The sequence below is a fragment of the Octodon degus genome, unplaced genomic scaffold, assembly GCF_000260255.1.
Source record: "Octodon degus isolate 3935 unplaced genomic scaffold, OctDeg1.0 scaffold00037, whole genome shotgun sequence".
NCBI lineage: Eukaryota > Metazoa > Chordata > Mammalia > Rodentia > Octodontidae > Octodon > Octodon degus.
The window spans coordinates 12,237,066-12,250,536 of NW_004524613.1; the positions used below are offsets into that span (position 1 = coordinate 12,237,066).

The 13,471-nt window shown below is 36.8% G+C and overlaps 1 protein-coding gene and 2 pseudogenes across 12 annotated transcripts in view; 1 reads left to right on the plus strand and 2 right to left on the minus strand.

Moving 5' to 3' along the window:
* The window catches only part of Zhx3 (zinc fingers and homeoboxes 3), a 223,036-nt gene that overhangs the window by 104,030 nt on the left and 105,535 nt on the right, over positions 1-13,471 (minus strand). The window lies entirely within an intron of this gene.
* LOC101580327 lies at positions 4,515-5,522 on the minus strand (annotated as a pseudogene).
* LOC101563502 lies at positions 7,627-8,269 on the plus strand (annotated as a pseudogene).

The following is a 13,471-nucleotide window of genomic DNA, read 5'->3' on the forward strand; positions in this document are numbered from 1 at the left end:
ATTTTACATTTTGGACCTTATTTACTCATTCAGCTTCTCACAATAGAGAGACAATATGATGTTTGCACATGCATGCATGCTTTATTTCACTTACGAGTATGGTCTTGAGTTGTTTCCATTAACCTATAAAATTCTCCAGGTTATCTTTATGGCTTAGTACTCCATTGCATAAAAAGATCACATCTTTTTACCCATTCCTTGATTGATAGCATTTAAGTTGTAACATTTGTCCAAACTAGGCAAATATATAGTTGAAAGTTAACTAACAGGAAATGTACAATTCTAAAATTCAAAAAATTCTTGCAAACAATGACCTCTACTTGGTGATATATATGCTGAAATCCTACAAGGAAAATTCATAAAAAATATGATGGTTGGCTAGATGGAGGGGAAGTACATACAGAAAAATAGTTTTGGTGGAAACTCCATGGTAGGTATATGGCTACTCACTGTAATATTCTTTCAGCTTTGCAAGATGTTTGAAAGTTCTACAATAAAATATTGGGAAAAATTTCAACAGAAAAATGTAAAGACTGCCCAATACATATTAGTTCTCTTTTTGAACCCTCTCCTGAAGTTATTTATCTATTTCTTCATTTATCTATAAACATTAGCTCACTGTACAATTTGTTTAACCCCAATCAGGCTGTAGCTCAGTTTTCTCATCCATGGATCAATTATTGCATGTGCCTTATTACAATTTGTGTCTAGATGTACCCCCAAAGCCTCATGCATTCATGAAGTGGGCTTCTAGAGTTTATGACTGATTCATAGACCAACGCTGGAATTATAGGAGTGCTACACTCACTGTGGGATAGGCAGCCTGGATACAACCTAAGGGAGGGAAAGAGGCTTGCTCTTTCTGCTCCTTCCTTTTTGCTTTTGCTACTTTTGCTGTTTCCTGCCACCATGGCCTTCTGCCATGTGCCACTCTGCCTTGGAGCCAGCTGAAGTATGGACTGAAATTCCACAAACTGTGAGTTCTTTTAAGAGAATAAATAAGAGAAAAGTAACCAAGACAGAAACTGGTACCAGGAGTGGGATTATTGCTGTGATGTTGCCTGGCCACATGATTTAGAAGCCTTAGAAACAAATTTGGAAAAATTTTGAGACTAGCCAAAGAGGCATACCCTGTATGCTGCACATTATATTAGAGACACTTGTTGGAGGCTGGAAAATCAGAGTAGTGATGGAAATGCTGCCGGTTAAGATGAAGCTCAAGAGGCTTCCATTGAGAAGGACTGCATTGGATGCTGGATCCGAGTGGTGCTTTGGCAGAAAGTTGGTTTGCATTTTCCTCGTGTTTAGAGATATTGCCTGGTTGGAAAAGGAAAAATTTCAATGTAGTTTGTTGTTGGGACAGTGGAATAGTTATTGTTGAGAGATTTTGGTCATATTTATGTTTGAAATTAAAGAGTGATGAGCCAGGACTGACCAAATAGCTTAGTGGATTAATGCACCTGCAAGCAGACACAGGGGCCAGGGGGTCGATCCCAGGGCCTGCTGTGCTGGCCCCAGCCCCAGGGCACACTGAGACAGCAATTGAGACTGAGTGTGGCGGTGCACATCTGTAATCCCAGCTCTTGGGAGACTGTAAACAGGCAGATCACTACGAATCCAATTTAGTAGTGAGATCCTGAACAGCCTTCAGACCCTTCCCTAAAATAAAAAATTTAAAAAAAAAAAGTGATGAGCCAGCAGAGTGACCTAAAACATTTGGCCAGAGGGGTGGTTCCAGTGGAGCATTGGGTTGCAAGGATGAAATAAAGGAGAATGTTATTGTTAAGAAGACAATGAAAAAATGAAATGAAGTCTTTCTCTTGAACATAAGATTGTATATATGTAATTGTTAAGAGTGTATTTGAAATGCAGAAGATCCCTGTTTTTCAGTCTTGTCATGCCTTGTTAAAAGTTAATGGGGAACAAGGACTGTAATTATAATAGTTGTTTTAATGTTTTAAATGTCATTTTTAGATATACGCTTGTTATCAAGCTTAGTCAAAATATTGTGTCTTAACCTTTAATTTTGGTCACCCTTTGAATATTTTGCTTTTGGTGCAGAAATGACTACAATAGTAACGGTATATATGTAATTGTTACATTAATGTAAATCTGAATAAGCCAAGACTTGTTAACTTTCCATAAGTATTTCACCAGACTATTAGCTTAAGGAAATGTGCATGGTTATCAAGTTGACTAGGGGTGGACTGTGGTGGGTTGACAACTGATGGTCAACTTGTAACACCCAGCTGAACCAAATCAGAGTGACACTGGATGTGGGAGGCCCACTAAGGATTGTTGCCAACAAAATAAAGAGAACTGGAGAGGAAGAAGGTTAGAAGCTGTTGAGAAGCTGTAAGAAGCTGTTGGTCTTCCTGTAGGAGCTTTGTCATGCTGGCTTTCCTGATGAAGTCAGCTGCTTTCAACATTGAAGGAGTTCAGGACCTTACTGTTGTTGAGAATGGCTACATTTTATTTTGGGAACCTCTGGTCCTCACTCTAAACACTGATTTCTGGCCCTGGAGGGGAAGATGGTACACTGCTCAGTCTCCTGGAAAAACTTGTCATGTTGGCTTTCCTGATGGGAACTTGGCTGTTTTCATCATCAGAGGAGCTTGGGACCTCACTGTTACTGAAGATGGTACTTTTTAGGGAAACTGAAGTTCTTACTTTGAGTGTCATTTCCTGGCTCCAGTGCAGAATCCTTAGCCTGCTAGTACAGATCCTTCATCCCGCTGGCACAGACTTTTTAGTTTCCACTGACCTTTGCATCTTCCCAGTGCAGATCCACAAAACATGGCTACACATGACATTATCATAGCCTCCTGGTTTCCAGTTGGACTCATGAGAGGTCACTGTTACGGGCTCCAGGACTTCAGCTGGACTCATACAGAACATTGCAGTGGGATCCAGGCCCTCAGCTGGATTCTTTGGTCTTTAGTATGTGGCCAGATTTCCTGTACTCTTTTTGTATATGACTCTTTGGGTAACTATTATGAAATAATTTTATAAATTATGTGGCCAGTATTGTTCCCCTTGAAAAACCCCAGACTGCAACATGCTCCATGGGACTTGTGCAAGGAATAAGTGAGATTTTACACACCAACACAACACACATACACACACCCCTATATGTATATATCACTTAGCCTAGTGCCTCCCACTTAACAGATGTTTAATAAATGCTAGCTGTTGATATTCCAGTACAGTACGGTCTAAGGAACTTGAGCACTATAGCATATTTTTTTTCCAGTGTAATATAGTGGTTAGAAGCCCTGATTCCCGACTGACTGCCTGGCTTCAAACCCAGTGCAACCACATACTATCTTCGTAGCTTGGGGAAAAATCTATATTGAGTCTCTTCCTGAGATTCAGTTTCTTTATCTGTAAAATAGGGATAAATTTCACTCTCATAGTAAGTATGATAATTAAATACTATATATGTTTATATTTTTTAATATTTAGCGAACTTACTCAAATGGAGTTTAAGCTGGAGATGCTTTTTTTTTTTTTTTTTTTTGTGGAACCAGGGCTTGAACTCAGGCCTTTGTGCTTGCTAGGCAACTGCTTATTCTACTGAGCCATTTCCCTGGTCCTCAAATGGAGTTTAAATGATACAGAAATTTAAAAAATTAAGAAATCTATACACAGTAAAAAGTGAATATAAATTAACCAACTCCGTGGACATTTCCAGTTAAACATTTATAGAAATATATAGTCACCTTTTTCTTTACATAGTAATAACACATACATACATGACATGAAAATTCTGGCAAAAAATCAGATATTGACAATATTCTCACATATTAAAAAGTGTGAAATATGGGGTTTTTTTGTTTTTTGTTTTTGCTGTACTGGGGATTGAACATAGGACTTTGCACTTGCCAGGCAGGCACTTATGCTGCTGAGCTATATCCCCAGCCCTTGGAATATGTTTTAACAAAATCATTCTACATGAATATAAACCCCTGATTTAATTCCATGATTTTATCATGCCAGAAGCATTGTTGGTTGTAACTTTTTAAAAGCAAGAAGATATTGGTATCATAACACATTGGCTTATTAATAATTAAGGCATTTTGTATACATAGTATCTTAGCTCTATACAAAAAATTTTAATATTATTTATTATGATGTTTTAAATTTTTAAAGTCTCATCAACATAGGAAAATGGCTACACACATGTAGGTGTTTTTCTTTTTTTATGAAACACAAAAAAAAATCCATGATTGGTCTCTGTGGTTCCTAGAAATAAATTCGGTCATATTTTCTCACATAGTATAGATTATATTTTAATGTAAGATTTCATTAAGACCCATTCTTAAACAATGTTACTAAATAACCAAATGCAGCAAAGGTGAACAATCTTCATAGTGCATTTTCCCTGATGAAGTTTAAGATGCTCCTTTTGGATATTTTTCCACTTCAATGTGAAGCAGATTGTTAGGATTTCATTAGTGGTTTCATTATGTGGATTTTTAAAAGAAAAGGATTGTTTTGATTTCTTCCACAGTTCAGAGTTGGAAATCATACAGTCTAGGGATGTTTTTAAATAACAAAATGTTCTTTAGTAGATGAAATCTCTCAATGCATTGCAATAAATAAGCATCTACATCCTTAGCTATATTATGAGTAAATCCTGGAACCTAAGTTAGATGGTTTTCCTGTTCCCACAATTTACTTAATTGTTTTAAAATCTAAATATTTCTATTATTTATAATTTCTGTTTTGGATGATAGTTCTGACCACCACCTTTTTATTACTGCTTGAAGTCAGTTTAAACCAACTATTACATATTCTTCAAATTTACTTTTAAGGCCGGGGAGGTGGCTCAGTGGAATAAACGCTTCCCTGGCAAGCGCAAGGACCTGAGTTCAATCCCCGGTTCCAAAAAAAAAAAACAAAAAACAAAAAAAAACAAATTTACTTTTAAGTAATGACTTTACTAGAGGCAATAAATCTACACAGCAGCCAAGTTAATACACTGTTTTTCTTCCTGTAAACTGTTGGTGAGCACAGGAAGGCAACCTATCACAACTCCAAGATTTTCTATTCTCACCAAATAAGCTACAAGTTAACTTATACTTCTCTTTCTCCAGAAAGTTAAAGCTACATTCAATCTCAAATGTCTACTGAACAAAACTTGGGTCATTGTTTCATGGTCCTGAGAAACCTTAGAGAAACACCCACTATATTTTGATGATGGGCTTTCTGTCTGTGAAGAACTAGAATCACTGGAGTTAACCACATATGTCCAACTATCGTGGTGTAATTTTTCAGGCAGGTGGCCTGCACAAGCCGTTCATTTTCTTTATTTGCTATGTCACAGCCCCCACTTCTACGGGACTGGTTTTTTTTTTTTTTCTATTTATGTAAGCAGACAACTGTTTTGGAGATTTCTTAACCTCCTTCATGTTCTTATTAATGAAATTAGAGATCCTTTTTCTAGGAAGATCAGTTGGAATGATCCTCAATATTATTATAAAAGTTCTGTTTTTTAACATGTGGTTTTCAGATGCCATAATTTCTTTAACTACCGGCACCTCATTGTACCACACTGCTTCAGCCCAGCCTGGGTGCTGACAAAAGGCACCCAAAAGCATAAGGAATCCCTCGGCTCCTGGACCAGCCTCCATGTTCAGCCAAACACAGTGGCGCATGCAGCCCTAATATTTATATTCTTTAGACAATGGATGGAACAGCATAAACACTCAATATTAACAAACTCATTATGCTGGGTACTCAGAGGACATGAAAATCAATGCACAAGTTCCTGCCATCTCAAGGATTTGATAATCCAGAACAGAAGAAGGCTATGCCAAGATAGTCATCACAAGGCACCTGTGATATGTGCAAAAAGAGGTGAATGACAATGGGCTTGAGATACCTGAGGAAGAGACTGAGAGACTGAGGAAGTTAAAAAAGCTTCAAATGGACAATGATATTTGATGAACTTGGATTTTGAGATAAAGAAGAAGGGACTTAAGTAATGTGAAAGGACATGGTACAGTCTATTCAAGCTTAGCAAAAGCTACATTGCAAGGGTTGGAAGATTTGTGTTTAGAATGAGATTGAGTTCAGATGGTAGAAAGCTCTGGTGATGAACATTCTGAAATAAGTATTTGGAAAAAAAATAATATTCTAGTGGATCTGAAGGGCTGAAACTTGTAAATGAATTATGTTAACCAATAACCTATCTTTGATTTTTCTACCTAATAAAAAATAATAGTGTCCATCATTTATCCACTATATTCTTTAAGTATGTAGAAAATCTAAGATCTCAGAACCATCAGCATTTTACCAACTGAAACCATGAGGATGTATTTCCACTAAAAAAAGGCCCAAAAGAATGAAGGGAAGATCAGAGAAGAGGTTATGAACAATGTTGTGGAAGCAGATTAGTTAGTGACACTCTTAAGTAGTTCACTAGTTTGAGATTACAACTTGGAATGTGACCCAAGAGATTAAATTCAGGCAGGGATAAATATCCACACCAGCAACAAAGAAGAAATTGGTTCCCTCTGGATGGGTGTGGCTGGCCACACTGTGCCTGAGCTGTGGTAAATACATTTTTTTTTTTTTTTTTTTTGCACCTGGGATTGAACTCAGAACCTTGAACTTGCCAGGCCAGAGCTTAAGCCACAGGCAAATACATTTCTGATGGCTGCATGCATGAGCAAACCCACTAAGCCTGACCAAAGTATCTTCACTATTACAATCAGAGAACAGGGGTAAGTTCTATAATTAAAGGCACCAAGTGCTGCCTCTAAATCATGTAAATGAAATGTATCAAGTAGACACAAAAATATCTTTCAACACTCTTAGAATTTTGTTGGTTTTGTTTTGTTTTTTGGTGGAACCAGGGATTGAACTCAGGCCCTTGTGCCTGCCACAGAAGCGCTTAGTCTACTGAACCATCTCCCCAGTCCCTCAACACTCTTGGAAGGAAACAAGATAGCAATACTTTATAATGGTATTTTAATAAAAAAAAAAATTAGAGGCCAGGGAGATGGCTCAGTAGAATAAGTGCTTCCCTGGCAAGCACAGGGGCCTGAGTTCAACCCCTGGTTCCACAAAAATAAATAAATAAATAAATAAATAAATGTTATATAATATTTAAAAGTTTTATTTAAGATAAAACATGCAGATCATTACTGAAGTAAATACTAAGGACAATTAATGATTATTTTCAATTTTATAATAATTTTAATAAAAATTAAAGGTGTACTTTTATTTCTACGTATATTAAAACTCTTTAGTGGAGGCAGCTTTCAGTGAAGTGAGCTGGTTGATTCAGGCCAAGAGAAACAATCTCCAGATTTATAAGCTTCATGAGGGCAGAGATCATGACTGTTTTGCTTACTGCTGATTTTGCAGGCTCTATAGTGCCTGGCATGTGATGGTTATTCACAAAATATTCACTGACTGAAGAGGTCTAGTCCCCACCCTTGTAAGCTCAAAAATTTCATCTAAAAAGTTAATTAAGATATTACTGAAATCGATTCACCTTCACATGCCTTCTCCATGGTATCTCTTCTGTTAGCTACCTGCACCAAAGAGGGGGAGGAGAAGGAATAGAAGACCACAACTAATGAGAAAAGACTCAAGAACTCTCTCCCTGTCAAGATGTCTATTTGTGGGCCGATTAAAGCCTTGCATGAGGCTGAGGGCCACATTGTGACATGTGAGACAAACACTGGTGAAGTATATTGGGGGAAGCTCATTGAAGTGGAGGACAACATGAATTGCCAGATGTCCAACATCACAATCATGTACAGAGATGGCTGAGTGGCACAGCTGGAGCAGGTATACATCCATGGCAGCAAGATCTTCTTTCTGATTTTGCCTGACATGCTAAAAAATGAACCCATGTTAAAGAGCATGAAACATAAAAACCAAGGCTCAGGAGCTAGCCAGAGAAAAGCTGCTATTCTGTTTTGTTTTGTATTTTAGGGAATGGTCTACAGGCTGTTCAGGGTCTTACTACTAGATTGGACTTATAGTGATCCACCTGTTTACAGCCTCCCAAGAACTGGGATTGCAGATATGTGCCACCATGCCCAGTCTCAACTGCTGTCTCAGCACACCCTGGGGTGGGGCCAGCACAGCAGGCCCTGGGCTTGAACCCCTGGTCCCTCTGCCTGCTTGCAGACGTTTTAAGCTGCTGAGCTATTTGGCATGCCCTCAGTAAGCTGCTATTCTGAAAGCCCAAATGGCTGTAAGAGGAAGAGGACATGGAATGGGACATGGAAACATCCTCCAGAAATGAAGATAACTTTCATGTTGAACAGAACTGTCCTTACATTTTTTATTTAGGATATCTTGTATTCACGGGGGTGGGCACTTGCATGTATAACTTAGATTTTTTTTTTAATTTTATTTATGTGTGTGTGTGTGTGTGTGTGTGTGTGGCCAGCTCAGCCCACCAGGGGGCGGGGCTGACTAGCATGTGGTGCTGGGGGATTGAACCGCGGTCCCTGTGCTTTGCTAAGCTTGTTCTAAGTAGGTGCTTTAGACCACTGAGCCATCTCACCAGCCCCATAACTTAGATTTTCTTTGTCATCTTTCTCTCTAGATTCTAGGAAATGTTAAACTAAATAAATCCAGTTGTTCTGGTTAAAAAAAAAAGATATTATTGAACTCTTACTTGGGTAATGCAGAACTGGCTTAATACCAACCAAACTCAATGAAGACAAACCAGAGTTGTTTTCCTCATTTCTAGAGGACCTCTACTGTTCCTGTCATTCATCCAGCATTATCCTTTTCTAACAACAGAGCATTTGGGAGACAGAATTCCAGAAGACCCCAAACAGTGTCTGACACTTAACATGAAATAGGAAATACATAAATTTTACAAGAAAATCTTCTCAAGTTTCTTTTTTGGGTAATTTAGATACTTGGAAAAGTTACAAAAACAGTTCAAAGAATTTCTATGTATCCCTGACTCAACTTCCCCTAATGTTAGCATCTATGTAACCATAGTATATTGAACAGAACCAGGACACTAACATTGGTATAATACTATGACCTAAATCAAAACCTCATTGGAATTGTATTTTTTTCTACAATGTGCTTTTTCTGTTCCAGAATCTTATCTAGGATTCCCACCATATTTAGTTGTCCATTTCGCCTTAGTCTCCTGCAGCCTCTAACTCTTCAGTATCCCCTTGTCATTCATATCCTTGACACTTTTTTTTTCTTGACACTTTTTTTAAAGACTGTTAATCACTCACTTTGTTGACTATCCTTTAATTTGTATTTGATATCTTCTTATGTACTAAAGTTCAGTAGATTTAGCAAAAATACTATAGAAATTAGATTGTACATATTTTGAAGTTCATTATATTTCCATGATTTATAGGTGGAGATGTTGGTTGGGCTTGATCACTTAGTTAAGGTATTTTCTTCTACCATAAAGTTACTACTTTTGCTTTCATAGTAAACAAATATAAGGAAATAGCATATTCAATATTATGAAAATTTTGCCAAAGATTTGTTTTTTAAAAAATTATTTATATTATTTTTACTTTTTGAATTCATTATTTAGCCCATGGTGGCACTAAACTTGAAGGGATCCTCCTGCCTCAGTCTCTGGAGTACTGCAATTACAGACGTGTACCACCACATGAAATGATATAAGCTTTTTTTTTGTTTTTTAGGGACAGGTCTACAGGGTGTTCAGGGTCTCACTACTAGATCAGACTCATAGTGATCTGCCTATTTACAGCCTCCCAAAGCTGGAATTACAGTGCATGCCACCACGCCGTCTGGGGGATCAAACCCTGGCCCCTGTGCCTGCTTGCAGGCACTTTAATCTGTTGAGCTATTTAAGATTTTTTAAAGAACTACTGGCAGCCTCACTCATAAGCCTGTTCCCGCTCTTTAAAAAGTCCAAATGGGCCCAGAGAGATGGCTCCGTAGAATAAGCACTTGCCTTGCAAACGCAAGGGCCTGAGTTCAATCCCTGGTTCTGCAAAAAAAAAAAAAAGCTCAAATGATTAAGTGTTACTACTTTTCCTCACTATTTCCGCCATACAAGTGTATTATTTATTCTTTAATTTGTTCAATAAGTTTTACTTTACTTCTTACAAAAATAACACAACTTCATTGTTTAAAAAACCAAGTCACTGGGCTCAAGTGATAGCTCACAGGTCTAAGCGCCTGCATGGCAAACACAAGGACCCAGCACCACATGCCGTGCTAGCTCAAGAACCCTGGATATGCTATTCTGGCCACCGAAACCGGGCATGGTGATGCGTGCCTGTAATCCCAGCACTAGGGAGACTGAGGCAGGAGGATCACTATGAGTTCAAGCTATGTAGCAAGACCCTGTACCAAATAGACAGATATCTAGATAGATATCTAGATAGATAGATAGATAGATAGATAGATAGATAGATAGATAGATAGACAGACAGACAGACAGACAGACAGACAGACAGACAGACAGACAGAAAATTTAAAGAACCAATCTGTTCTGGACTTCTTATACCCTCATTTCAGAGATTGGCACTATATACTGTTTGACACATATTACATCTAAATTTGTTTTCTTCTCTTAGTACCACTGGAGTCAGATACTATGGACTTAAATCTCAATCCATCACAGACTTCAGTCAAGTTACTTAATTTTGTGTGTGAGTAATTTTTTCCTTGGGGGGGGCAGTAACATTTTGTGCCTCTGATCTATAAACCGAGACTAGGAAAATTCACAATATATAATATATAACATGTCACATTTTGCATACAACCATAGGAACTCACAATTTTAAAACCCCAATTCTTATAACCTTTGATTCACAAATTCCATTTTTAGTAATCTACCACATATTATAATTGTACATTCAAACATGTACCAAGATGCTTCATGTAGTGTTAGTAAGAAATTGGGAATAAGTTAAATATTCACCAAAGGGACTGGATAAATTATGGTCATTCTACACTAGGAAAAACTCTTCAGTTGTGAAGTATACAGAATTCAGTAGATATACTTGCATGCACACAGAAAGATGTCCATAATATAACATTAAATGTAACAAGATTTTGTATGATCCCATTTGGGGCAAGATATGGGGTGCAGAGAGAGGAAAAGAAAAAGAGGAAAAATGTTTAAGAAAAAGAGAATTAATGAAAGGGAGAGAAAAATATCTAGAAAGTTTTGTAATACATCCAACATTAATGTGAAGAACAGAATTATCAACTGAGATTTATTATTTAGTCTATAAATATTACACAATTTTAAAGTAACTTACTTCAAAACCCAAATAAAATACAAAACAATCTCGTCACAGGTAACTTTTCATTGCCATTTTTGTGAGAAAGGGTCTCAGTATGTATTCCAGGCTGGCCTCAAACTCATGATAATCTTCTGCTTCTGCCTCCCACATGCTGGGATTACAGGTGTGAATCACTATACCTGGCTCAGTTAACTCTGAGTGAATTGCAGATTGGAAATTTTTCAATTTCAATGATGGACAAAAAAATGAAATCAAAGATAAAAGAATAACTAAACTAATAAGGACTTGGTCCTGAATGGAAATGATGATAGCTCAAGATAAATATGGCACATAATCAAAATATTAAATAAAAATAAATTTAAAATACCTAGAAAAAAATCTTTTGGTAACTCATTCTTTTTTTCCACAATTTTATTGAGAAACAAATAGCAATGAGACAGTTTCAAATCAAATTGGTAGGACAGTTTCAATACTTAACACATTGCATACTGCCTTCCTAGTGGTTATTTGTTGTACAAGATGCAGACATGATATCCTATTTACAAACACTATTAGAACAAATCACTCTATTCATTAAGAGAATGTAGCTATATATCTATCCTAATCATTTTGAATACACAAATGCAAAATGGTCATTCATCTGTATCCCCTTTTTTTTGTTTAGTTCCATCATTTAAATATTATAGGTGTGTGAACTCAGCAAAATATTCCAAAATAGTCCAGTAGTCGATAATAGTACTGGGTCTGGTAACTCATTCTTCATGAAAATACTAGAACAAAACAGAACAACAGGTATATAGACAAGATGATATAATTCACCTCTTCTAAGCCAAATGTCAAAAAGGAGAAATGGATTAGCATTCACCTTCACTATTTCTGAAGTTGTGGTCAATGCAACAAGACAAATGAAATAAGAAGCCATTTATGTTGCATGGGAAGTTAAAAGTATGTGCCCATGCGATGGTCAGACATCTATAGTAGCAAAACTAAAAGTCTTTGGAAGAGCTACTCTGAAAGTAGAAATAAAAATTTTATGGCCAGTTTTTTAGGGAATATCAATTGTACACCTGGGGAAGATCAGGTCACACAATGGACATCTGCAGCTCCAGTGCCCTATTTGGATCAAGATTAAAATTACTCATTGCTAAGCTCCTTAAAAAATCTCAAATAAATACTATTTAGTTTACAGGATTTATCTACTTGTAGTAAATAAGGTTCTAAGGGTCTGCAAATTTATCATTTGTTTACATAGTCCAAATGACATTCAGAAAGAGGTCATCTCTCCTACTATTTATCCCTAGAACAACAAACTACACAGAAAGAGGTCCATGACATACTATTAAATGTACCAGTTTCAGGATTTTGTATGATACCATTTTTTACAAGATACAGGGCGAGGAGAGGTGCGAATGAAAAAGAAAAGGAAAATATTTGAGAGAAAATGAATCAGAGAACTAAGTGTTGAAACAACACACTAGACAGTGTGTCTAAGTACTTTATGCACAGTGGTTCATTTAACCCTCTCAACTCTGGTTCTGGATTACTGCTTTCAGTTTACAGAGAGAAGAATGAGACACACAGAAGCTCACTCACTATTTTCTTTCTGTCCCTTCCCTTCCCTCTCTCCCTTCCTCTTTCTCCTCGTCCTCATTTCCTGTCTTTCTTGTGGTACTAGATGTTGTGCCCAGAAGGCACTAAGCTACATTCCTAGCCCACCGTTCCTTCTTGCTTGCTTGCTTTTTTATATTTTTTAAAAGAGAATATAAAATAGTAATAAAAATTAGAAATGCTACAGAATTTCACTAAACAAACCATGAATTCAACAGTATTTGTTGTATTGTATAGTGTCATCTTCAACTTAGTTCAGATTACCAGATATATGCATACAAAATTGGGAAAAGAAAAAAGGTATAAGAAATTAAAAAGAAAGGAAAAAACAAAAAAGACCAAAAGAAAAGAAAATAAAATTAAGTATTAACTCCTTTCCATACCAGCAAAAATCACCAGTTGTCCAGGCCATCCTGTATACATACATAGATATATCTCTTTTCTCCAAGCCCTCTCCTGTCCTTATCCTCATCTCAGAAATTCCTTCCTTTTGAACAAATTTATTCCCTTTCCACAGTATGTATTGTACCCTTCCGATTTTATTTACTCTTTCAGTTTCTTACACTAGGGAGACAATAGGATTTTTTTTAAGGTATGTGTACATACATACACATGCATATTTTTTT